General features: G+C 47.2%; 1 protein-coding gene, 1 non-coding gene and 1 pseudogene across 3 annotated transcripts in view; all 3 read right to left on the bottom strand.

Moving 5' to 3' along the window:
• Positions 1-26,939, bottom strand: part of EFS (embryonal Fyn-associated substrate) — a 53,984-nt gene that overhangs the window by 13,248 nt on the left and 13,797 nt on the right. The gene's annotated exons all lie outside the window — the stretch shown is intronic.
• LOC134961366 (U5 spliceosomal RNA) lies at positions 1,675-1,789 on the bottom strand. The gene has a single exon (XR_010187896.1). It is a non-coding gene; the product is annotated as a U5 spliceosomal RNA (small nuclear RNA).
• Positions 3,581-3,666, bottom strand: LOC134932457 (U5 spliceosomal RNA; annotated as a pseudogene).

Raw genomic sequence — 26,939 nt, 5'->3', positions numbered from 1 at the left:
TAAGTACCAAAATCCTATTTTCTTTATCATCCACTAGGGGTCACTGGAGTACTCTTGGGACGTACCAAAGCTTCCCTCGTGGGCGGGAGAGCTGTTTGATACTTGTAACAGTAGGCAGCCCAAAGCTAGATGCTGATGGCGCCACCATTTATAACGTGTAAACGTGCACAAACATGGTGCACATGAAGGCTATATAGCCGCGTTTTAGCCACTCCACGACCCACTGGGTCTGACATTCCCACAGACCTGTGGGATGAGCTATTACTGACGCAGGCGATTGTAACTTAGCCTTAAAGTAAACCTGACTTGTAGTCATTATTATTACCCAACTGGATAATGTCTGCTAAGAAACTGGCTAACCCCAGTTGGCAGTATCATAGAGAACAAACAACGTATTCATATCACGTACTGTTGACGTTCGGGACATATATAAACGCGTAATGCGTGTACCACATTCAGAATTCTAGAATGTGCTGTCCACACAGGAAACCCCTATTGGTATATTGATGTGAAGAATACGAAAGCGTGATTCGTCCGAAGATCTGCTTTGTCATGAGAAAACTCAAATACGGTGGCTTGGAATACAAGGCACCCAAATATGAAAACAAAACCCTTGCCGAAGCCAAGGCTATAAGAAAATTGTTTTCCAAAGTGAGAAACTTAATTCCCATTTGTTGAAAGGGTTCAAAATATGAAAACTGTAAGAAATCTGAACCCAACTTCAAGTCGCCTGGCGCTGTAGGTGGGATAAATAGAGTGTGAACTTTGATGACACCTTGTAGAAAGATGTGTACAGACGCCAATAGAGGCAAACGTCTTTGACAATAAGTTTATCACACAGATACCTGCACTCTTCGTGCAGATCAACGCAGTTTTCCATCCCACCCCGTTTAACAGAATACGGGTTACTTGAAGGATGATGTTGGAAACTTCCGAGGTTTACCACCTATGTAAGCACACAAAATTTTGTAAAAATGAGCTGCCTTAAACGGCTTACTATTTCGTAACATGGTTAGTATAACCGATACTGTAATGCTCAATTTCTTAAGAGGGCGTTTGCACCCTCACCCCGTCAACCGCAGCTGCGGTACATAGATAATAGGTACATAGGTAACTATGGGTAAACTAACGTTCCCTGATGTAACAGGTTGGACGTATTATGAGCGGGCCAAGATCGTGTGCAAGTATTCCTTGAAAATTCGAGAAGCAAACTTCTCCGAAACCCATGAGCTACCACCAGTATGACTGTGACAAACTGTCTTATGAGCCGTGTTGACAACGGAGAGAGCAGCGGAAACTGGTGGAGCCAGATACACGATGCTGAATGACCACATGAATGTGAGCGACTCCACCGCCACTGCCCTTGTGATCTGTTTTGTACACATACTGAGCTTTTGTAATTGTGGCGAGATGCCATCATGTATACTTGAGGGTAACCCCCTTCTGTGGACTCACATATGAAACACCTCTGGATTTAATGTCCAGTTTTCAGGATCCAAATCCTGACGGGTGAGATCCTCTGTCTAACAGATGTCCACTCACGTAATGTGACATTTTCACATAATGGTGTTCTAAGCCATTGAGGATTTGAGTCACATGCCGCATTACCATGCGGCTTCTTGGTTCTCACTGGTTGTTGTGTATGCAACTGCCGTTGCCTTGTTTGACTGCTTAAGGCCAGCGTGAGACAGGCATCAAACATTTACCTGAAACTCATGGTTGTTCCTCTCCACAGAAATCTTTAGTAAAAGGCAAAAGATTTATTCGTTCTGAAGAGAAACCAGAGTATATACCTGGTCAGACTGAAAGCGAATCATGTATTGCATTGTAAAATGCACAGAGTTCTAGGACCTTTATCGACAGCAATCTGTCGTGTTTTAGAACCTTTGTTGCTGATTTTAACTACAAATCCTGACCCTCTGCGACTGTCGTCCAGAGTATATGCACCCTTTTCCCTCTGTGGGAAACGCGAGTGAAGGGTGGCGAACTAAATTGAAAACACATCTTTATTCTTAATAGGTGAATACACCAATGTACCGCTAGTGTGCGTGTTTTGCACTAATTACTAGACGTACATTTGTTATTGCTGGTGTAGTAGGTAAAAGTCTTTGATTTATAATCTTACCTAGGAATTGACATCGTTTAGACGGAATTAGATGCGATTGTTTTCGAACTTGATCTGCTACCGCAGTATACCTTAGTAGCGCAAGTTAGAGGAACTTTGTTGAGACAGAGTTCTTATGAGCAGATCATCTAAGGTAGAGAAACTCTGTTGAGACAGAGTTCTTATGTGAGATGAGCTATCATCCCCAACATAACTTTGGTAAATACCCGAGGCGATAAGCAACGGTAGACCCGAAATGGATAATGGTTGTGGCGATTTGCAAACGCTAGAACCCGTGAAGATCAAACCGGAATGGGTAAATACGCATTGTGAAGATCAAGTGCCATTATGCCACTTTGTGCTCCAATAAACAAATACTAACCGCAGAAAATTCATTTTCCCACTGCAGTAAGTGACCTGCTGATTGAGATTGCGACAGAGCCGTCTGGTTTTGCTCAAACAGAGGGAATATGTAACCCTGACTCTGTTGGTATACTACTGCTTGGATTATAAAGACAGCTGAAACCCAGCAGAGACTAAATGGCAACCTGCCAAACCGGTCGACAGAGCCAGTATTGTCCTTTAATCTGTAAATAGCTGAGACATCCATGAATTGAAGTCTGGAAACCCCTCAAAGTAACATGTAAAGACGCGCTTCCACAATTGGAAAAGAGGTCATCAAACCACTGGCTTGCTGACTGTAGCGTCCTGACGTTACAAGGCGTGACTGTTTTGTACACCCGCCTTTGAAAAACGGAAGTCTAAAGGGATTAAACGCCGGTACCAGTATTCCGTTTTGATACTGGATGCGGTAATGGCTGAATATCAAATTTAGGACCAACCAAGCTCTGTCCTAGTCGTGCTGAACTAGCTACGATGAAAAACAGGCGTTAGTAGAGGCTTTACAGATATACTCTGCAGCTTCTTTTAACAGTGATCTCATAGTTTCCATACCTAGAGACTAATGACCCAAATGTATCCTGGGTCTTTAAAATGTTTAACACAGACGCATTTGCCAATGGCGGATCGCGTTATTTTGAAACGATTAAATAGTGGTCAAAGTCCACTAATATTTTCTAAAAAACAAATGGAGGCCTTGACTCACTGGTTTTTAGCAATGTATGTTGCCCAAAACCCCCGCACTATATAAGTGCTGGTGTAATGCACCCTTCTCACTCGAAGTTTCTGCATCAACCCTGGTACCCAAAGGAACTTGGCCCTTTGAAAAGACTATCTTTAGTTATAGCAGGCGGAGTACTTCCGAGACTCCGATGTTACCGCTGTTTTAATTTGAATTGCCAATGCTTAACATAGGACCGTTAAAAATTATTTTTAGTCTGCGCTAGAGCCTTACTAGCTATGCAGACTGACACCACAATAGGCAACAGACAGACACTTGCACTACTTGTTGAAGTTCTTTTGTGTCATATATATATTTTTGTTGCTGAAAAGCATATTAAGGCCAGCCGTAGCCAGGCTATGAAACACATGGTTATTTCTCTCTACGGACATCTTTAGCAACAGGCGAAAGATTTATTAGATCTGAAGAGAAACCAGAGTATTCTTTATGTGAAAAGCAGTTCACATGTGCAATCCGAACTACATTCCCACTAACACCCCCTTTGCCTCTGGTGGCTTAGAGATGTAGGGCAGGAATGTTCTAGAAGTATAAACTGGAAGAAACTGTAATGATTAAAAATGGCCCCCATGCCATGCATACACTGAAAAGCACAGGACCTGCTGCAGTGTTAATATATATAGACATAATAGCCTATTATACAGGTAATATAGGCTTAATAGCCTATTAAAGTGTGATAATCACATTCCAGTTAATAGAACACTTATGACATCAAATGGCAGCCTACAGAAACAGGAAGCATGCCATCCATACAATTAGAAACATATTTTAGGACATGCTCTGTGAAAACTATGTCTTATTAACCCATGCAGCCTTGGTGCTGTTGCTATGGGTATTTACTCCCCCTTACCCCCGGTAGTCTCCCCTATGTTACCTGCAGCGGGAACGGGTGCAGGGAGAGCAGGGGAGCGCTGTGTATAGCGCCGGGGAGCCGTCCGGAAGAGCGGGCGGCGCCATGTATCATCAGCGTGCGGTGTCAGCGCTGGAAGAGCGGCCGGCGTCTGTGAGTGACGTGCGGCCGCTCTGTGCATGTTAGAAAGCGGGTACTTACTGTGGCTCGGGCGGCGCCTGTCCTACCTCGGTGCCGGGTAATCAGCGCTGGGAGAGCGGCCGGCGTCTCTGAGTGACGTGCGGCCGCTCTGAGCTTCCAGCGTAGTTAAGCGGGGCATATCAGCGGCGGCTTCAGCGGCGGCAAACCCCCACACAGCAGGGCGGCAGCGTGAGCTGACCGCCCTGACACCCCACCATTAGGACATGTGCCGCACCTCCTGTACGCTCCGTCCAGCTTGTGACGGGGCTTTCATCCTGGCTGTGACGGGGCTTTCTGTAAGCTCCGTCCAGTGTCAGACTGACTTCCATAGCGGCTGGGCATAGTGCGTATGAGCTCCCCCTGCTGTGCAGCCGGACGGAGCTCCGTATGCGCAGGAGGCATTAACCCCTACATAGCGGGGCGGCAGCCTGCGCTGACCGCCCCGTTTCCCCCAGCCTACCTTTCTGATCATGGCTGACGACTGCCTGTAGTCTTGGCTGTGGCGGGGCTTTTTATGTGTAAGCTCCGTCCAGCTCCAGTCAGCTTCCAGTAATCTATGGCTGCGACGGCTTCTTTGTGCAAGCCCGTCCAGCTTTTCCTGGCTGCTCTTTGTAGAAGCAGTGGGCTGTCTGTGGCTGTGAGGGTGCTCTTCGTGAGGACCGACACGCCATGCTGTCTGTGGCTGTGAGGGTGCTCTTTGTGAGGACCGACACGCCATGCGCTGCCCGTGCAGCGGCACTATCCCGGACCCATGTTTTTCCAGAAACTGGGAAGGGATGTGCTAAGTGTAAAAATAAAAATTAAAAATAAAAATTAAAAATAAAAATCCAAGTGTGGCTATACCACAAGCCGATGTTCGTGCTGTGAGCACCGAAAAAACACTGAGACAGTACACTGAGGTACTCGGGGATATGGAGGGGTGGGAGGGTCCTAAATTTGAATATTCAGTGCCTTTGTTCGGCTCCGCCCGTCCATATCTCAAGAGTACTCCAGTGACCCCTAGTGGATGATAAAGAAATCTAAATTGCAGTGTAAAAATAAAGCAGCCAGTATTTATCCTGCACAGAAACAAAAGAACTTATCCAAATCTAACTCTGAACGTTACATCTGCCCCCCCCCCCCCCCCCCCATCTCCCTCCTGCAGTGCTCATGGTTTTGCCCATTAGAGAAAGACTTTGCCATCAGGTCTGAATTAGGCCCACAGTGGCTTCAACAAAGATAAAGGGCCCATAAATATTTTGATTAGAAATGACACAAAAGACATTGACTTTGGGGGAATCGTGTTCATGTTGCATGAATGTGAGGGGATTTTGAGTACTCCAAATTCACACCTAATATTTACCTTCCCTAAAATATGGAATGCTGCTTGGTCACTAAAACCAGCTTTTCATGGAATCTGCCCTGTTCAATCACCCTGAGCATATTGGGCCTAATTCTGAGTTGATCGCAGCAGCAAATATGTTAGCTGTTGGGCAAAACCATGTGCACTGCAGGGAGACAGATATAACATGTGCAGAGAGAGTTAGATTTGGGTGGGGTGTATTCAAACTGAAATCTAACTTGCAGTGTAAAAATAAAGCAGCCAGTATTTACCCTGCACAGAAACAAAATAACCCACCCAAATCTAACTCTCTCTGCAAATGTTATATATCTGCTCCCCCTGCAGTGCACATGGTTTTGCCCAATTGCTAACAAACTTGCTGCTGCGATCAACTCAGAATTACCCCCATTGTCACAGAAAGACGCTCGCAGTTATAAATCACTGTTCTTCAGAGCAAGCGGTATCTGCAGATAATAGGGTCTCTTTTGGAAACGTTTCCACAGTACCCGCCATACAGTTTTCTGCAAAAAGTTCTTGGCCTGCTCGGTAGGTGGATTTCTAAGGGCCCCTTGCAGAGTTTGCTGAAACATGGACACCCAGATGATTTTTTTTGCTTGCAAATGCAGCCTGTGCCTTGGAATTATGAGTACCACTTCTGAATTGACTTAGCGCTGGGAGGTTTTCTCCCAAATTGTGTCTGAAAATGCCATTGAATGCTCACAACAGACTTGTTTGTAAGAAAATCAAGAATACTGAATGCCTTATGCTCTCCGCTAGTTGCCATTTCCTCAGCTAACTCCTGACTGACACTAGCAGAATTGTCAGGACGGCCAGTGGCCCACATCTCGCATCGGGAAACACTCATTACACTTTCATAGCAAATCATAGAAATCAGGAACATCGTTCCCTGTACATTTGGAGAAAACCCTAACTTCAAGGGGCTAATTAACACTTCAGTTTGGACTTTGTAGTGGTGTTTTTATTTCCATATGGACCCACAGTCCCTGGAGCAGACATGCTCATTACGTGCAAGGAAAAACATGCAAGATTAAATCTATTTTTTTAAATTGTTAAACTAGCCACCTTTTGCAGATAACTGCTGAAAACACTTTCTTCATTGTTTCTACAATGGAAAACCATATATTGCTTGGGAACTTCTTCCCAATACTGATGCAGATGTTCCCACAAGTGTACAGTATTGCACTTGTTGAAGCAAAATAGGGTCTATTAGGTTGTTGCTAAGAGGGATTGCAAGCCCTCTATAGGGAGACGCCAAAATATTATATAGGGTGCGATTTAATAAAAAAATAAAGTATTTGAAGTTAAATGTAAAATTGTATCACACACACTTAAGGTGCAGGGCTGAATTTTGGCCTGCACACATATCAAAGCATGGGAAACTTTAAATCTACTATATACATATGCCCAACCCAAGAATGTATCCAACCTTGTGACCTGTAAACATGCAGCAGACCTATGGGATGCACCAATATATGACTTGGTTAAAATTTGATGCATCTGTACCGTACTTAGAAGCTTATAACCAAAGTCAAAAGGTAAGCTATGCTTAACTGAAAATAAGTAGAAAGTTGTGCACATTTATTACAATGCATTTAACGCAATTTGCTTTTATACACAGTACAAATGGATAAGTCCAACACCAAATCAGGGGGCTAATGCAGTAAGGATCGCAAACGCAATTCTTACTGCATTTAGCCGGTGTTCAGGAACTGCACTTGGCAGGACCCACTCTGCGCATGTGCAGAACGGGTCCTGCGATCGCTTCCCCAAAATGCTAACGCACCTGTCTGAGTGACAGGCTGAGGCGTTTAGTGGGGTAGAGGGTGTCACCCCTGTTTCTGGGAGTTGCGAGACGCAGTTTTCTTGGCCTCAGAAGCCGCACTGCCCTGGCAAGGCTGAGAAAGCTTAGATTTACTCAGCCTGCCATCGCGATCGATGGTCACGATGTTCATCACAGCTGCGACTGCATAGCAAACACAGGGAGGAGGTGATATGCACCTCCTTCTGCATTGGCATTGCTAAGGACCACGAGCAGCTTTTCATTTGCAATCCTTAGTGAATTAGGCCCCAGGTTCAGTGTGAGGAAAATAATTACAAAAGTGCTCATCTGAAGAACTGCGTTTCACAAATCTACAGAAAAGCCTTGACATGGCTTACAATGTCACAGTCCTTTCCTCGATAAAAAATAAATTGTAATGCTACGTACCCATCTCTTCATGTACTTCCTAGGATGACTTAGGAAAAGTAGGAACGGATTTCAGTATAATATTGTATTATTATTATTACTGCACTAAACATGCCTTTCTAGTTTAATACTAGAAAAAGAAATGTTCACATGGGCAGTGGTCAACTTATTAAGCACTCGTACAGTACTAAACCCTTCCATGTGAAGATATGAAACTATCTTCCTACCATGTTGCAATTAATGAGCTGTTATCCTCTGTATGGGTTCGGTATGATATCCCACCACACGGGATGATGCCAAATGTCATTATACCAACATTGGCATCCCAAGTGGTGGAATGCCGGCAGTGGGACGAGCGCAACTAAGCCCCTTGCAGGCACGCTGCGCTCGCCAGGTTCTATTCTCCCTCTATGGGTGTCGTCACCCATAGAGGAGGAATCACCCAGGACACCCTTAGAGAAAGAATAGAACCTGTGGCGAGCACCACCGTGCCTGCATCGTGGTGAGCGCAGCGAGCCCGCAATGGCCTTCGTTGCGCTCGCCCCCCTGCCAGCATTCCACCGCTTGGGATGCAGATGTCGGTATACCATAACGATCCCCTAACAGCATACCCTCTGTATGATCGAAGGTACAGACTAGCTTGTCGAACTAATATCTGTATTGACCTTGAATATATTTACAGGTTGAGTCTCCCATATCCAAAATGCCTGGGACCAGAAGTATTTTGGATATTTCCTGTCTGGAATATTTGCATACCATAATGCTATATCTTGGGGATGAGACCCAAGTCTAAGCACAGAATGTATTTGTTTGATGTACACCTTATACACACAGCCTGAAGGTCATTTTATATTATATTAGTAATCATTTTGCGCATGAAACAAAGTTTGTGTACTTACACAAAATTCATTTAGATTTTATTTTGTGTAAATACATTTCTCTGACGTCCTAGTGGATGCTGGGAACTCCGAAAGGACCATGGGGAATAGCGGGTCCGCAGGAGACTGGGCACAACTAAAGAAAGCTTTTAGGTCACCTGGTGTGCACTGGCTCCTCCCACTATGACCCTCCTCCAAGCCTCAGTTAGATTTTGTGCCCGGCCGAGGTTGGATGCACACTAGGGGCTCTCCTGAGCTTCTAAAAAGAAAGTATATAATTAGGTTTTTTATTTTACAGTGAGACCTGCTGGCAACAGGCTCACTGCAGCGAGGGACTAAGGGGAGAAGAAGCGAACCTACCTGCTTGCAGCTAGCTTGGGCTTCTTAGGCTACTGGACACCATTAGCTCCAGAGGGATCGACCGCATGGAACTGGCCTTGGTGTTCGGTCCCGGAGCCGCGCCGACGTCCCCCTTACAGAGCCAGAAGCAAGAAGAGGTCCGGAAAATCGGCGGCAGAAGACATCAGTCTTCACCAAGGTAGCGCACAGCACTGCAGCTGTGCGCCATTGCTCCTCATACACACTTCACACTCCGGTCACTGAGGGGGGGGGGGGCGCCCTGAGCAGCAATAAAAACACCTTGGCTGGCAAAAATACCACAATATATAGCCCCAGAGGCTATATATGTGATAATTACCCCTGCCAGAATCCATAAAAAAGCGGGAGAATAGTCCGCGAAAAAGGGGCGGAGCTATCTCCTTCAGCACACTGGCGCCATTTCTCCCTCACAGCTCCGCTGGAAGGAAGCTCCCTGGCTCTCCCCTGCAGTCTACACTACAGAAAAGGGTAAAAAAGAGAGGGGGGGCACTAAATTTAGGCGCAGTATATATAACAGCAGCTATAGGGGACATAATTCAGTTAGTCCCTGCATTATATAGCGCACTGGTGTGTGCTGGCATACTCTCACTCTGTCTCCCCAAAGGGCTTTTGTGGGTCCTGTCCTCTGTTAGAGCATTCCCTGTGTGTGTGCGGTGTGTCGGTACGGCTGTGTCGACATGTTGGATGAGGATAATGATGTGGAGGCGGAGCAGATGCCTTTAGAAGGGATGTCACCCCCTGCGGGGCAGACACCTGAGTGGATGGACTTATGGAAGGAATTGCGTGCACGTGTCGACTCCTTACACAAAAAATTTGACGACATGCCAAATGCGGGACAGCCGGCTTCTCAGCTCGTGCCTGTCCAGGCGTCTCAAAGGCCATCGGGGGCTCTAAAACGCCCGCTACCTCAGATGGCAGACGCGGATGTCGACACGGATACTGACACCAGTGTCGACGACGATGAGTCTAGTCTAATGTCCACTAAGGCCATTCGTTGCATGATTGAAGCAATGAAAGAGGTGTTACAAATTTCTGATATAAACCCAGGTACCACTAAAAAGGGTATTATGTTTGGGGAGAAAAAAACTACCCGTAGTTTTTTCCCCATCAGAAGAATTAAATGAAGTGTGTGAAGAAGCGTGGGCTTTCCCTGATAAAAGATTGGTAATCTCTAAGAAGTTACTAATGGCGTTCCCTTTCCCGCCAGAGGATAGGTCACGTTGGGAGACACCCCCTAGGGTGGATAAAGCGCTCACACGTTTGTCTAAAAAGGTGGCACTACCGTCTCCGGATACGGCCGCCCTCAAGGAACCTGCTGATAGAAAGCAGGAGGCGATCCTGAAGTCTGTATATACACACTCAGGCATTATACTTAGACCAGCTATTGCGTCAGCATGGATGTGCAGTGCTGCCGCTGCGTGGTCAGATTCCCTGTCAGAAAATATTGACACCCTAGACAGGGACACTATTCTGCTAACCATAGAGCATATAAAAGACTCAGTCTTATACATGAGAGATGCACAGAGGGAGATCTGCCGGCTGGCATCTAAAATAAGTGCATTGTCCATTTCTGCTAGGAGAGGCTTATGGACTCGCCAGTGGACAGGGGATGCAGATTCAAAAAGGCACATGGAAGTTTTGCCTTATAAGGGTGAGGAGTTATTTGGGGATGGTCTCTCGGACCTAGTTTCCACAGCAACTGCTGGGAAGTCAGCATTTTTACCCCATGTTCCCTCACAGCCTAAAAAGGCGCCGTTTTATCAAGTACAGTCCTTTCGGACTCAGAAAAACAGGCGGGTCCTTTCTGTCCAGAGGCAGAGGTAGGGGAAAAAGGCTGCAACAAACAGCAGGTTCCCAGGAGCAAAAGTCCTCCCCCGCTTCTTCCAAGTCCGCCGCATGACGGTGGGGCTCCACAGGCGGAGCCAGGTACGGTGGGGGGCCGCCTCAAAAATTTCAGCGATCAGTGGGCTCGCTCACAGGTGGATCCCTGGATCCTGCAAATAGTATCTCAAGGGTACAAACTGGAATTCGAGGCGTCTCCACCCCACCGGTTCCTAAAATCTGCCTTGCCGATTACTCCTTCAGACAGGGAGGCTGTGCTAGCGGCATTTCACAAGCTGTATTCCCAGCAGGTGATAATCAAGGTGCCCCTACTTCAACAAGGACGGGGTTACTATTCCCCCTACTTCAACAAGGACGGGGTTACTATTCCACACTGTTTGTGGTACCGAAACCGGACGGTTCGGTGAGACCCATTTTAAATTTGAAATCCTTGAACACATACATAAAAAAATTCAAGTTCAAGATGGAATCGCTCAGGGCGGTTATTGCAAGCCTGGGCGAGGGGGATTACATGGTATCCCTGGACATCAAGGATGCTTACCTGCATGTCCCCATTTACTATCCTCACCAGGAGTACCTCAGATTTGTGGTACAGGATTGCCATTACCAATTCCAGACGCTGCCGTTTGGACTCTCCACGGCACCGAGGGTGTTTACCAAGGTAATGGCGGAAATGATGATACTCCTTCGAAGAAAGGGAGTTTTAATTATCCCGTACTTGGACGATCTCCTCATAAAGGCGAGGTCCAAGGAGCAGTTGTTGGTGGGAGTAGCACTATCTCAGGAGGTGCTACACCAGCACGGTTGGATTCTGAATATTCCAAAATCACAGCTGGTTCCGACGACACGTCTACTGTTCCTGGGTATGATTCTGGATACAGTCCAGAAAAAAGTGTTTCTCCCGGAGGAGAAAGCCAAGGAGCTGTCATCTCTAGTCAGAGACCTCCTGAAACCAAAACAGGTATCGGTGCATCACTGCACGCGGGTCCTGGGAAAGATGGTGGCTTCTTACGAAGCAATTCCTTTCGGCAGGTTCCATGCCAGAATCTTTCAGTGGGACCTGTTGGACCAATGGTCCGGATCGCATCTTCAGATGCATCGCCTAATAACCCTGTCTTCAAGAACCAGGGTGTCTCTGCTGTGGTGGCTGCAGAGTGCTCATCTTCTAGAGGGCCGCAGATTCGGCATACAGGACTGGGTCCTGGTGACCACGGATGCCAGCCTTCGAGGCTGGGGGGCAGTCACACAGGGAAGAAACTTCCAAGGACTATGGTCGAGTCAGGAGACTTCCCTACACATAAATATTCTGGAACTAAGGGCCATTTACAATGCCCTAAGTCAGGCAAAATCCCTGCTTCTACACCAGCCGGTACTGATCCAGTCAGACAACATCACGGCAGTCGTCCATGTAAATCGACTGGGCGGCACAAGAAGCAGGATGGCAATGGCAGAAGCCACAAGGATTCTCCGATGGGCGGAAAATCACGTACTAGCACTGTCAGCAGTGTTCATTCCGGGAGTGGACAACTGGGAAGCAGACTTTCTCAGCAGGCACGACCTCCACCCGGGAGAGTGGGGACTTCATCCAGAAGTCTTCACGCTGATTGTAAATCGATGGGAACGGCCACAGGTGGACATGATGGCGTCCCGCCTAAACAAAAAACTAGAGAGATATTGCGCCAGGTCAAGGGACCCTCAGGCGATAGCTGTGGACGCTCTAGTGACACCGTGGGTGTACCAGTCAGTTTGTGTTCCCTCCTCTGCCTCTCATACCAAGGGTACTGAGAATAATAAGAAAACGAGGAGTAAGAACAATACTCGTGGTTCCGGATTGGCCAAGACGAGCGTGGTACCCGGAACTTCAAGAGATGATCTCAGAGGACCCATGGCCTCTGCCGCTCAGACAGGACCTGCTGCAGCAGGGGCCCTGTCTGTTCCAAGACTTACCGCGGCTGCGTTTGACGGCATGGCGGTTGAACGCCGGATCCTGAAGGAAAAGGGCATTCCGGAGGAAGTCATTCCTACGCTGATTAAAGCCAGGAAAGATGTAACTGCAAAGCATTATCACCGCATATGGCGGAAATATGTTGCTTGGTGTGAGGCCAAAAAGGCCCCAACAGAGGAATTTCAACTAGGTCGATTTCTGCATTTCCTACAAGCAGGAGTGACTATGGGCCTGAAATTAGGCTCCATTAAGGTACAGATCTCGGCTCTGTCGATTTTCTTCCAGAAAGAACTAGCTTCACTACCTGAAGTTCAGACGTTTGTGAAAGGAGTGCTGCATATTCAGCCCCCGTTTGTGCCTCCAGTGGCACCTTGGGATCTCAACGTGGTGTTGAGTTTCTTAAAATCACATTGGTTTGAGCCATTTGAAACCGTGGATCTAAAATATCTTACGTGGAAAGTGGTCATGTTATTGGCCTTGGCTTCAGCCAGGCGTGTGTCAGAATTGGCAGCTTTGTCATGTAAAAGCCCTTATCTGATTTTCCATATGGATAGGGCGGAATTGAGGACTCGTCCCCAGTTTCTCCCTAAGGTGGTATCAGCTTTTCACTTGAACCAACCTATTGTGGTGCCTGCGGCTACTAGGGACTTGGAGGATTCCAAGTTACTGGACGTAGTCAGGGCCTTGAAAATTTATGTTTCCAGGACGGCTAGAGTCAGGAAAACTGACTCGCTATTTATCCTGTATGCACCCAACAAACTGGGTGCTCCTGCTTCTAAGCAGACTATTGCTCGCTGGATTTGTAGCACAATTCAGCTGGCGCATTCTGCGGCTGGACTGCCGCATCCTAAATCAGTAAAAGCCCATTCCACAAGGAAGGTGGGCTCATCTTGGGCGGCTGCCCGAGGGGTCTCGGCTTTACAACTTTGCCGAGCTGCTACTTGGTCAGGGGCAAACACGTTTGCAAAATTCTACAAATTTGATACCCTGGCTGAGGAGGACCTTGAGTTCTCTCATTCGGTGCTGCAGAGTCATCCGCACTCTCCCGCCCGTTTGGGAGCTTTGGTATAATCCCCATGGTCCTTTCGGAGTTCCCAGCATCCACTAGGACGTCAGAGAAAATAAGATTTTACTCACCGGTAAATCTATTTCTCGTAGTCCGTAGTGGATGCTGGGCGCCCATCCCAAGTGCGGATTGTCTGCAATACTTGTACATAGTTATTGTTAACTAAAGGGTTATTGTTGAGCCATCTGTTGAGAGGCTCAGTTGTTTTCATACTGTTAAACTGGGTATGGTATCACGAGTTATACGGTGTGATTGGTGTGGCTGGTAGGAGTCCTACCCGGGATTCAAAATCCTTCCTTATTATGTCAGCTCGTCCGGGCACAGTGTCCTAACTGAGGCTTGGAGGAGGGTCATAGTGGGAGGAGCCAGTGCACACCAGGTGACCTAAAAGCTTTCTTTAGTTGTGCCCAGTCTCCTGAGGAGCCGCTATTCCCCATGGTCCTTTCGGAGTTCCCAGCATCCACTACGGACTACGAGAAATAGATTTACCGGTGAGTAAAATCTTATTTTCATATACACTGTATACACACAGTCTGAAGGTCATTTTATATAGTATTTTTAATGATTTTACACATGATACAAAGTTTGTGTACACTGAGCCATCAGAAAGCAAAAGGTGTCACTATCTCACTTGCGTTCAAAAAATTCTGTATTTCTAAATATTCCGTATTTCAGAATTTTGGACACGAGAGGCTCAACCTATATAAATATTAATTGGATCACCTCAAATGCACATTTTCTTTCCACAAAATAAGAATACCTATTTTTTTGTGCAATCTAACATCAATATTTTATGCAAAACCTGCACAAATTATGCCTTGTTCATCGACAGCTGATTGCAGAAAACATCCATAATTTATACACAGTCAAGTCACATTATTATGATCACCCCCCACATTTGACGTTTGGCAGCGCGTAGCCCATGAAGTACGTCACCTGTCGTGCGCTGGCTTGGTGGGTATATAAGGTGTGTGACAGGCCGTCTGCACACATATCACTCATTGCTGTCATGGGTAATAGGGGAGATTTATCCAACATTTGGGACAAGGGTGGCAGTATTTCGGAAACAGCGCAGTTTGTGATCTGTTCCTGTGCTGCTGTGGTGAAGGTGTATCGTGACTGGACAAATGGCACCTTTGCGAATAACCAACGTGGAAACTCTGGAGCACCACGTTCCACTGATGTGACAGGTAAACGTCGGCTACGAAGGTGCGTGAGGGCTAACAACATGCTTCAGTGGAGAAGCTCACCATAAAATGAACCTGGGGGCTACCAGACGTCTGTCTAAGCCCGCCTAACTGCTGTCGGTGCTGCACACGGTGGCTACTCTGGCTATTAGCTGGTGGTCATAATAATGTGACTTGACCGTGTTTCTCCTCACACAGCAAATAAAATGTATCCAAAATGTTTATTGAAATAAGAAGTAAACTGAAAGCAAATAGTTTACTGCATTCTAAAAAAAAATTCTGTAGCACAGTGGGACACTGTTGCTCTCAGTGACGGCATCATGCACCAGTGCAACTACATGATGCTTTGGTACCGTCCACCTGTATAGCACTTTTGGTCCAGCTGCATGTGACCTTTCCACAAATCCAGGCATTCTTTTTTTTTTACAAGTTCATACTTTATTGTTAAGTGATTATCACATCACCAAGTATCACTGGTCTCATTGTTTCCAGCAAAGCATTGCCCAAAGTATGTTATAAAATCCATATAATAATCTGTTATTAAAATTTGCAGTTAGGTTAGTATTACTGTATAGCACCAGCACAATTGTAGAACTATGTAATTTATGACTTGGTAATTCTCTATAGATTCTTTGCTGTACAGAATTAGGAATCAAATGTAAGAAAAAAAATTTACATTTATGAAAGAGAGAGTATATCAGCTCATACCAATCCTTCTATGGTTACAAGCCAATCCCTATTGAACTACACTTTCATATTGAATTGCAATTTTCACACAATTGCACCCCAGGCTTTCCTGACATGGGCAGGTTAAGAACTCTTAATCATAGCTCCAAGTCTGACCCTTAATGTCAACTTTCTAAGATACATCCTTCTAGAACTAAGTAGTAACTCCCTTTTCCCCACAACAGTCGGACTTCTTTGTTAAATGAATTCAACAAGGTTTTGGAGACATTCTTTAGAGAAGGTATTCCCAACCTTGGTCCTCAAGGCACACTAACAGTGCAGGTTTTAGTACAGATGGGTAAATCATCGTAACAGAGGTACTAATTAATTCATCTGTGCTCAAGCATGGATATCACTAAAACCTGGACTGTTAGTGTGCATTGAGGACCGAGGTTGGGAATACCTGCTTTAGAGGCTCTGATCCATGTTGAGCTTTGGGACATATCACATTTTCCTGCTGGAAGTATCCATTAGAATATGGGTAAACTGTGGCCATAAAGGAAAGAACATAGGGGGTCATTCCGAGTTGATCGCTCACCAGCAGTTTTTAGAAGCCGTGTAAACGCTATGCCGCTCCCCACTGGGAGTGTATTTTAGCTTAGCAGAAGTGCGAACGGTTGTATCGCAGAGCGGCTACAAATTTTTTTTGTGTCGTTTCAAAACCTACTCAGCGCTTGCGATCACTTTAGACTATTCAGTTCCGGATTTGACGTCACAAACCCGCCCAGCATTCGCCCAGCCACACCTGCGTTTTTCCTGGCACGCCTGCATTTTACCGCACACTCCCTGAAAACGGTCAGTTGCCACCCAGAAACGCCCACTTCATGTCAATCACTCTGCGGCTAGCAGTGCGACTGAAATGCATCGTTAGACCCTGTGCAAAACTACATCATTTGTTGTGCCCGTACGTCGCGCATGCGCATTGCGCCTCATACGCATGCGCAGAACTGCCATTTTTTAGCCTGATTTCAGTTTGAACACACCCCACCCAAATCTAACTCTCTCTGCACATGTTATATCTGCACCCCCTGCAGCGCACATGGGGGGTCATTCCGAGTTGATCGCTCGCTAGCAGTTTTTAGCAGCCGTGCAAACGCTATGCCGCAGCCCACTGGGAGTGTATTTTAGCTTAGCAGAAGTGCGAACGAAGGGATCGCAGAGTGGCTACAAAAACATTTTGTGCAGTTTCAGAGTAGCTTCAGATCTACTCGGCGCTTGCGATCACTTCAGACCATTCAGTTCCTGTTTTGACGTCACAAACACGCCCTGCGTTCGCCCAGCCACGCCTGCATTTTTCCTGGCACGTCTGCGTTTTTTCCCAAACACTCCCTGAAAACGGTCAGTTGACACCCAGATACGCCCTCTTCCTGTCAATCACTCTGCGGCTGCCTGTGCGACTGAAAAGCATCGCTAGACCCTGTGTAAAACTACATAGTTCATTGTAATAGTACGCCACGCGTGCGCATTGCGCCGCATACGCAGAAGTGCCATTTTTTTGCCTCATCACTGCACAGCGAACTAATGCAGCTAGCGAACAACTCGGAATGACCACCATGGTTTTGCCCAACTGCTAACAAATTTGCTGCTGCAATCAACTCTGAATTACCCCCATAGTCCGCAATAATACTTAGGTAGGCTGTGGCATTAATCCAATGCTCAACTGGTATAAAGGGGCCTAGTGCGTACCAAGAAACCATTCCACACACTATTACACCGCTACCAACTTGAGTCACTGACACAAGATCCATGGATTCATGTTGTTTACACCAAACTCTGACCCTACCGCCTTCATGAACACTGCTAATCTCTGCCCTCTCCCCACCCCGAACGGCCACAGCCTATCAATCAGGCTGCGGCACAGATGACACTGTGTGCAATGACACAGGAGCCGTTCTCCACGAGTCCATCATCGGAGATGTACACAAACCATCAGGTTTGCATATATCTCCACATTAGGCCCTTAGATCACATTTCGGGCCTAATTCAGTAAGGATAGCAAATTCTGCTAATTAGCAGAATTTGCTATCCTTTGGAGCGGATGCTGGGGGCTGCCCAGCATGCTGACCGGAGCCTCCCCCCTTCAACAAGCAGAAATTGCGACTGCATCCTCCCACAACCGCATCTGCCTGATTGACAGGACGGGCGCTGCGCATGCACCCGCATCTTTTTCTCTAAAAAGGAGAGTTATGGCAGACTTACCATTGTTAACTCTCTTTCTATGAGGTACATTGGGTTCCACAGGGAAACATTGGGGTGTAGAGTGGATCTTGATCCAGGCACCAACAGGCTAAAGCTTTAGGCTGTCCCAGGATGCATTGGGGCCTCCTTTATAACCCTGCCTCCAGGCATTGTGAGCTCAGTTTCGTTAACCTGTCCAATGCAGGAGCAGGTAAGAGAGAAAGTAGAAGTTAGTCACATACAGTAGAACCACGTTCTCACGACAGGAGAAGGGACCAGCGGCTAATGCTATACAAACCCATAGAAGCTAGGTGCGTCAGGGTGGGCGCCCTGTGGAACCCAATGTACCTTGCAGAAAGAGAGTTAATAATGGTAAGTCTACCATAACTCTCCTTTTGCAGCAGGTTACATTGGTTTCCACAGAGAAACATTGTGGATATCCTAAAGCAGTTCCTCAAGGGAGGGGACGCACCTTAGCGGGTATGAGAACCCGGCGTCCAAAGGAAGCATCCTGGGAGGCGGAAGTATCAAAGGTATAGAACCTAATAAACGTGTTCACAGAGGGCCTCTGTCCTGTCTGCCCTCCCGGGGACCTCCTGCTTCGCTGGGTGGACTCTTTTAAATACCTGGGGGTATGGGTTACTAACCGGTCCTCGCAATTTATTGATCTGAATATACGTCCACAAATGGACTATCTACGGTCTCATGTCAGGGTGTGGAGTAAACTGCCACTTACTGTTACGGGTAGGATAAACCTAATTAAAATGGTTGTATTACCTAAAATGCTGTATGTCCTCCAACATTCCCCTGTCTATCTCCCCCAGAGATTATTTGGTATCATAGATGGTATCTTGTCCTCACTGGTGTGGTCCAACCGTAGAGCTCGGATTAAACTAGATACTCTAACTAGGCCTCGGGACTCGGGTGGTCTGGCTCTCCCTAAACTTAGATTCTATTACTTAGCAGCTCAGCTATTCCATCTAATTCCTTGGGTCTCCGACACGTCTGGGGATTTATTAATCTCTAATGTATTACTAGCATCTAAAATCAATTTGTCACCCCTCCAGCTCCTACTTAGTGATAATGTTGCACTCCTTAGGATGCCGTTGGTTAAACAAGCGATCATGGTTTGGAGGCAGATACATTCTATGTTGGGGGGGAGGGATGGGATCCTGACACCCCATTGATGCACACTCATGCTCTCACTCATTTCACGTCCCTGCAAAAGGGATCGGTGTGGGGACGCTGGGGAGTTTGTTCCCTCAATTAATTGTACTCCTCGGGCACATTTATTTCTTTTGGACAAATGCAGACTGAGTTTAATATACCCGCATCCTATTATTATAGATATATTCAGCTTCGCCACGCGTGCGCGTCTCAGTTTAGTGCTGCTCCACCTCTCCTTCGGAAGTCACCGGTTCACCTGCTCCTGACTGATACTCTAGGCTCAGGGACTGTTTCTGCTCTCTACTCCGCTCTGCTCGGTGCCCATCATTCAGACAGTCTCTCACACCTTAAATCTAAATGGGAGGTAGATTTGGGACCGATTTCCCTAGATGTATGGGGGGAGGCCTTGGGGACTGCACGTACCGCTACCACCTCGGCTCGTTTTCAACAGATACACTTGTTTATATTACATCGAGTCTACATCACTCCCACACGTCTTGTCAACATAGGGGGACGGAGTGACTCTAGGTGCCCGAAGTGTGCCTCCCTTGACGGTACCTTCTGGCATCTATTGTGGGCCTGTCCGGTGGTGCAGGACTTTTGGCAGGCGGTGATACGGATAATAGCCTCTACGGGAATCCCCTTTGACGTGTTTACCCCCCTTGTGTGTATCCTTGGGGTCATAGATGAGGAGATATTGGATGCTCACTCTAGAAGATATATTCTTAATTTATGCGCTTTGGCCAAAGTACTGATAGCACGCTCATGGATGGCGACTGCGGGCCCTGATATTAATAAATGGATCCCGTTAGTGAACTCGGTTGTGTCCCATGAAAAGTTTGTTTATATTTCTAGGAAAGCCCCGGATAATTTTTACAAGATATGGGATAGGTGGTTATCGTCTCCACTGTACCAGTGTACCCGAGCTTCTGCCTCGCATTGATATCTGGTCACTTCATGTACCATTATTGTATGAACAAATGAAAAGAAATCACGACACTCGCTATATATAACTTGTAGCTGTTTGCAACACTATTTATGTTGTTCTGTTGATGTTTATCTGTGTTTACATAGTGCATACCTTTTTTTTAATTCAATGTTATGGTTTGTATGTTTGTTTGGAAAAATCAATAAAAACGTATTGAATTAAAAAAAAAAAAAAAAACCTGTTCACAGAGAACCATGTAGCCGCCTAGCACAATTGTTCTGCGAACGTGCCACGGCGGGCCGCCCAAGAAGGTCCAACAGACCGAGTAGAATGGACATTAATAGCAGCATGTGCTGGGAGTCCAGCCTGCACATAAGCTTGTGCAATCACCATTCTAATCCATCTGGCCAAGGTTTGCTTATTCGCAATCCCAGCCTCGTTTGTGAAAACAAAACAAAAAGGGAATCTGACCTCCTGATGGAGGCAGTCCTCTCCACATAGATACGAAGAGCCCATACCACATCCAAAAAAGCTCTTTGGAGGACAAATCAGAAGAGATAAAGGCCGGAATCACAATTTCTTGGCTAAGGTGAAAAGATGACACCACCTTAGGTAAATAACCTGGGTGAGTTCTAAGAACTGCCTGGTCATGATGAAATATTAGAAAGGGTGGACGACAGGACAATGCGCCTAAGTCCGACACCCTCCTAGCAGAGACAATAGCCAGTAAAAACAAGACCTTGGTCGTGAGCCATTTAAGGTCCACCGTCTCAAGAGATTCAAATGGAGACTCTTGCAGGGCATTCAGGACAACCGACAGATCCCATGGAGCCACAGGAGGGACATAAGGAGGCTGAATCCATAAGAAATCCTGAGTGAATGTATGACCGTCAGTTATAGATACAATTTTTCTCTGAAACCATACCGACAAGGCAGATATGTGAATCTTGAGGGAGGCCAGACGAAGGTCTAAGTCCAGGCCTCTTTGCAGAAAAGCCAGAATTCTGGAAGTTCTGAATCTGTATGCATCATAATTCTTATCAGCACACCGGGTGAAGTAAGAATTACAGACCCTGTAATAAATACGAGCAGATGCCGTTTTGCAGGCTTTTAACATATGGGGTCATTCCGAGTTGATCGCTCGCTAGCTATTTTTTGCAGTGCTGCCAACAGATAGTCGCCGCCTATAGGTGAGTGTCTTTTTGCTTTGCAAGTGTGCGATCGCATGTGCAGCCGAGCACTACAAAAAAGTTTTGTGCAGTTTCTGAGTAGCTCAGAACTTACTCATCACTTCAGCCTGTTCTTGCCCGGAATTGAAGTCAGATACCCGCCCTGCAAACGCTTCGACACACCTGCGTTTTTCCAAACACTCCCAGAAAATGGTCAGTTGACACCCACAAACGCCCTCTTCCTGTCAATCTCCTTGCGATCGGCTGTGCGAATGGATTCTTCGTAAAATCCATCGCTCAGCAACGATCCGCTTTGTATCCGTACAACGCACCTGCGCATTGCGGTGCATGCGCAGTTCTGACCTGATCGCAGTGCTGCAAAAAAAACTTACCTTGCGATCAGGTCGGAATGACCCCCATAGTTTGGATGACCGCCTCAGGGAATCCTTTGGCTCTCAGGAATAATGCCTCAAGAGCCACGCCGTCAAAGCCAGCCTGGCCAGGTCCGGATAAAAACAAGGGCCCTCTACGAGGAGGAAGTAGAAGAGGAAGCTCTGTCGATAGACCCTGCAGGTCTGAGAACCAATGCCGTCTGGGTCACGCTGGAGCGACTAGAATTAGAAATCCTCCTTCTTGTTTGAACTTCCACAGGACCCTGGGCAGGAGTGACACTGGAGGGAACACATAGGGCAGCCAAAAATTCCATGGAATTGCCAGTGCGTCCACGAACGCTGCTTGAGGATACCTTGTCCTTTATCCGAGGACTGGAACCTTGTGATTGTGTCGAGACGCCATCAGGTCTACGTCTGGTAGGCCTCTTTTGTCCACTAGGAGTTAAAAGACTTCTGAATGAAGACTCCACTCTCTGGCATGCGCGTCCTGGTGACTGAGGAAGTCCGCTTCCCAGTTTAGGATGCCCGGAATGAACACTTCCGATATTGCTGGCAGATGGCGTTCCGCCCAACAAAGGATTTTTTACACTTCCATCATAGCCATGCAGCTTTGAGTGCCACCTTGATGGTTTATGTATGCCACCGTAGTGGCATTGTCTGACTGTACTTAAACCGTCCGGTTCTGTACCAGAGGCAGGGCGAGAGTCGATGCATTGAACACCGCCAGTAACTCCAGAATGTTTATTGGGAGGAGTGACTCCTCTTTGGTCCAGCGACCCTGAAAAGAATGTTGCTCCAACACCGCACCCCATTCCCTCAGACTGGCATCCGTTATCAGCAGGACCCAGTCGGGGAACAAGAAGGGACAGCCCGTGCTCAAGTTGTTGGTCCTGTAGCTACCAGGTCAGAGACAGACGAACCTCCGGAGTCAAAGTGATCATGTGAGATGTGATCCAATGAGGTAGGCCGTCCCACTTGGAAATTATTAACCTCAGCAGAGGGCGAGAATGAAATTGAGCGTACTCTACCACGTCGAGCATACTCTACCATGTCGAATGCCGACACCATCAGGCCAAGTACTTGCATCACCAAGTGTATCAACACTCTGAGGAGACAAAGGTAGCATCTTATCCTGTCTTGAAGTCTTAGGATTTTTTCTGGAGACAGAAACAGTCGTTGACTGTGTGTGTCCAGGAGTGCCCCCCCAGGTGTACCATGCCCTGAGCTGGGACCAGCGAGGATTTCTTCCAATTGATGAGCCACCCGTGGGCTTGTAGGAAGCTTACGGTCAGTTGCAGATGACTGAGGAGGACATCGTGGGAGTTTGCCAGAATCAGCAAGTCGTCCAGATACAGCAGGATCCTGACTCCCTGGCGACGGAGATGGGCAGTCATTACAGCCATGACCTTGGTGAAGATCCGAGGAGCCGTGGCCAGTCCAAATGGCAGAGCCTGGAACTGATAGTGGAGGTTGCCAATAGCAATATGCAGGTACACATCCTGTATATCCAGGGATACCATATAGTCTCCGGGTTCCATAGCCAGGATAATTGAGCACAGTGTTTCCATACGGAACTTGGACACTCTCACAAACTTGTTCAGTGATTTGAGGTTGAGTATAGGCTGGAAAGACTCATTGGGTTTCGGAACTAGAAACAGGGTCGAGTAGTAACTCTGGGCTAGAGGAACCGGCACTACCACTCCCGTATTCAGGAGAGTACTCACAACCTTTTGCAAAGCTTGTGCCTTTAACGGATCCGAAGTGATAACCATGGTGCAAAACTGGCAAGGGGGACGTCTCTTGAAGGAGACTGCGTACCCGCGAGAGACAACATCTCGCGCCCATGCGTCTGAAGTGGTCATTAACCAGACCTGGGTAAACTGCAGAAGTCGGCCTCCCACCCTGGGGTCCCCCAAGGGGAGGTCTGCCCCGTCATGCAGCAGGCTTGTCTTGTTTAGAAGCAGGCTGATGGGCCGCCCAGGACTGCTTTGCCTTAAGCTTAGTGGTTTTGGGAGCATGAGATTGTCTCAGGTATGCCTGACCTTTTGCTTTCTCTTGAGGCCGAAAGGAACAAAAAGTGGTACCTTTAGCCTTCTGTGCAGAAGGATTAGTATTTGGGAGAAAGGCAGTCTTAGCAACCACCAATGCAGACACAATTTTATTTAGGTCTTCCCCCAAGCAAAATGTCCCCCTTAAAGGGAAGTACCTCCAAGGTCTTTTTGGAGTCTAGGTCCACCTAGACCTCAACCACAGAATGCAGCGAGCCAGGACAGATGTAGTTGACGCCTTATCTGCCAACACACCCGTCTCAGAGGACGCCTCCTGAATGTAATAGGCGGCGGTGGTAATGTGAGACAGGTATTTTCTGGCATTGTCAGATATATCCTCGGGCAGCTCTTCATCTAATGCCCAAACCCATGCTTCAATTCTTGTTGCAGCCCAAGAGCACCTGTAAGGGAGTAAATAGATTTCAGTCATCCCTCCACACTCTTATCTGTCGGTTCCTTTAGTGAAGCGAAAGTGGTGACAGGCAGAGTGGACGACACTACTAGGCGGGTGACATGAGAATTCACTGGCTGTGAATTTTTCCACTTGTTACATAACTCTGCAGGGAGAGGATAGCGAGCCAAGGACCGTTTAGACAGAGGGAATTTCTTCCCTGGATTAGACCAGGGCTCCTGCCTGATGTCCACCAAATGGTCAGAATGGGGTAATAGATTTTTAACCACCTTCTGCCAATTAAACATATCAGTTTTCTTAGCCACAGTAGTGGGATCCTCATCATCAGTGATTTGTAGGATTTGCTTAATAGCAACCACAAGGGCAGGGACATCAATTTGCAACGGAGAATCCTCGTCAGACACACCTGATTCAGTGTCTGACAGGACAGTATGCTCCCCCTCCTCTTCAGATGAAACATCTGAGAGATTTGTGAATTGCGAGGAGGAAGCAGCCCGCTTAGATGACCCAGAGACACTAGAGTAACCTGGAGTAGGTTTTTGTCTGACCAAGGAATAATTTAATTGCTGCAACTGGTTAGACAAATTTTCCACCCAAGGCGGATTACCAATAGGGACAATTTGTGGCTGTAATGGCACAGGTGGTCCCATACGGGGTGTAAGGCGTTCCACCAGAGTACCCAGTAGGTTTGTGAACGCAGCCCAGGGTGGCTCCTGATTGGTTACAGGACCTGTGGACTAACTGGAAGATGTATGGATCATAGTACACAGACCATCATACACAGCTTCCCCCTCTGGTAAATCTTTGGTGCATGCTCTGCCCTTCTTGTTAGACACTGTATACAAATGCAACAACAGAGCAAATTAGTATGGCCCTAGACCGGAGGTATATATCAGAATACTCGTAAAATGGGTCTAATTCAGTAAGGATAGCAAATATTGCTAATCAGCAGAATTTGCTATCCTTTGGATCGCATGCTGGGGGCCGCCCATCTCTGGGCAAGGCTGCCCAGCATGCTGACTGGCACCTCACCCCTTGATGAAGCAGAAATTGTGATCGCCTCGCAATTTCTGCTTCATCGTAAAAAATATTGATGCCGCCTGCCGGCGCAGCTTAGCTGTGTCCACAGGAGACCCGGCACCATCTTACCCATCGTGGCGGCTTGTGTGACGTCACGCAGCCACTGCGATTACGCCCCCGTTTGTGCTCACCGCCCACCATTCACATTGCTCCACCCCGCAACGCTCAGTCTCCTCCCTGGAAACGAAGCGTATGACAGGCAGAGGCGAATACAAATGCGGGCGCATGCGCAGGACGGGCGCTGCACCCACATCTTTTCGGCAAAAATTCCGGTTCGATCGCACACTGCGATCCAACCTGAATTAGCCCCAATATATCCTGTAATGGGTATCCTTTTTCTTAACTAACGCTGTCTGTACAAAGACATGTAGAATACTCAAGTATTTGTAAAGTCACAGCCGTGTATACAGGCGGCTTTACATGCGAGACCTTGCCCTGCAGTCCCAGAGACTAGCCGCAACTATGCTTATAAGATGGTGCCCAGCGTCTCAGTCAGGGAGTGAGGAAGAGTGTGAGGCAACTCCAGGACGGGAAAATCTGCAGTAGATGTCGCCCTGGGCTGGGGAGAGGCTACAGGTCAAGCGCCAGCTCCCTTATGCTTCCACCCCAGGTACTAGCGAGCCTTATTAAATGGGGCGTTAGTACACCCGACCTGTGCTCTATTGCCCTGGTGGTCTAGTGGGGTCTCTGATCGGTGACAGTGTCCATGCCAGCGCTGCGACCAGTCTCCCTAGATCGCGGACGGAACACCTGGGGGACCCTCTTACCTCCTCCCGTAGCAGCCACGCGAACCAAGAGGGCGACTGTGACCATGTGCCTAAAGCCAGAGCGTCTCCACCGCAAGTACCGAGGAACAGGCTGCGGGAGTATGTGACGCCACTTGGGAGGTGATGGAGCTGCAGCGCTGAAGTGTCGCCATGACATACAGCGCTGACAGCCCAGTTTTGAAGAAATTTCCTGTCAGAAAAAGCTTTTTCAGGGCTGCCCAGTGCAGCCCACTTGTTAAGTGACCTGCTGCTGCAGACACCAACTGAAACGGAGTTCACAGTGCCCGGAGGCGGGGTTATAGAGGAGGCCCCAATGCATCCTGGGATAGCCTAAAGCTTTAGCCTGTTGGTGCCTCTGGATCAAGATCCACTCTACCCACGATGTTTCCCTGTGGAAACCAATGTAACCTGCTGCGATCCAACCTGAATTACGTGTAGGCCCTTTATCCCCATTCTGGTTTTTGATCGGAACATTAACTATCCTCCTGACCACATCTGCAAGCTTTTATGCCATTTAATTTGACATTTGCATCAAATCTGAATATAACCTTTTTACTAAAGTCATTATTATGTTAATACTATCCTCAGGCACCTCATTCAGATTTGTATGTAAAGTTGTGCCTTTTTTTTACCTAGAATAGAAAGCAAATATACAATTTGAACACAGATACATAAATTATCATAATTATTTAGCAACACCTGTATTTTGTACAAACGAAAATACAGACAGCTTTTAGGAGATGTATCTAAAAGATACATGTAACCCAAAACAGAAACCATCTTTAAGGGGTATAGGTTACATAGCTCCTGTAGGCTCTTACTGTGCGGTGTGTGCTCCCAGATACACCTCTCAAACTTCTGAATGCTATAAGTGCAACTCAAAATGAAGGGACAAGTTTTACACAAAATGCAAAGTTAATGCGTACAACTCTAAAGGTCCCTACACACTGGCCGATTAGCCACCGAGGTGCCCAACG

This window comes from Pseudophryne corroboree, chromosome 1, assembly GCF_028390025.1.
Source record: "Pseudophryne corroboree isolate aPseCor3 chromosome 1, aPseCor3.hap2, whole genome shotgun sequence".
Taxonomy (NCBI): domain Eukaryota; kingdom Metazoa; phylum Chordata; class Amphibia; order Anura; family Myobatrachidae; genus Pseudophryne; species Pseudophryne corroboree.
This window is presented reverse-complemented; position numbering and strand designations above follow the sequence as displayed.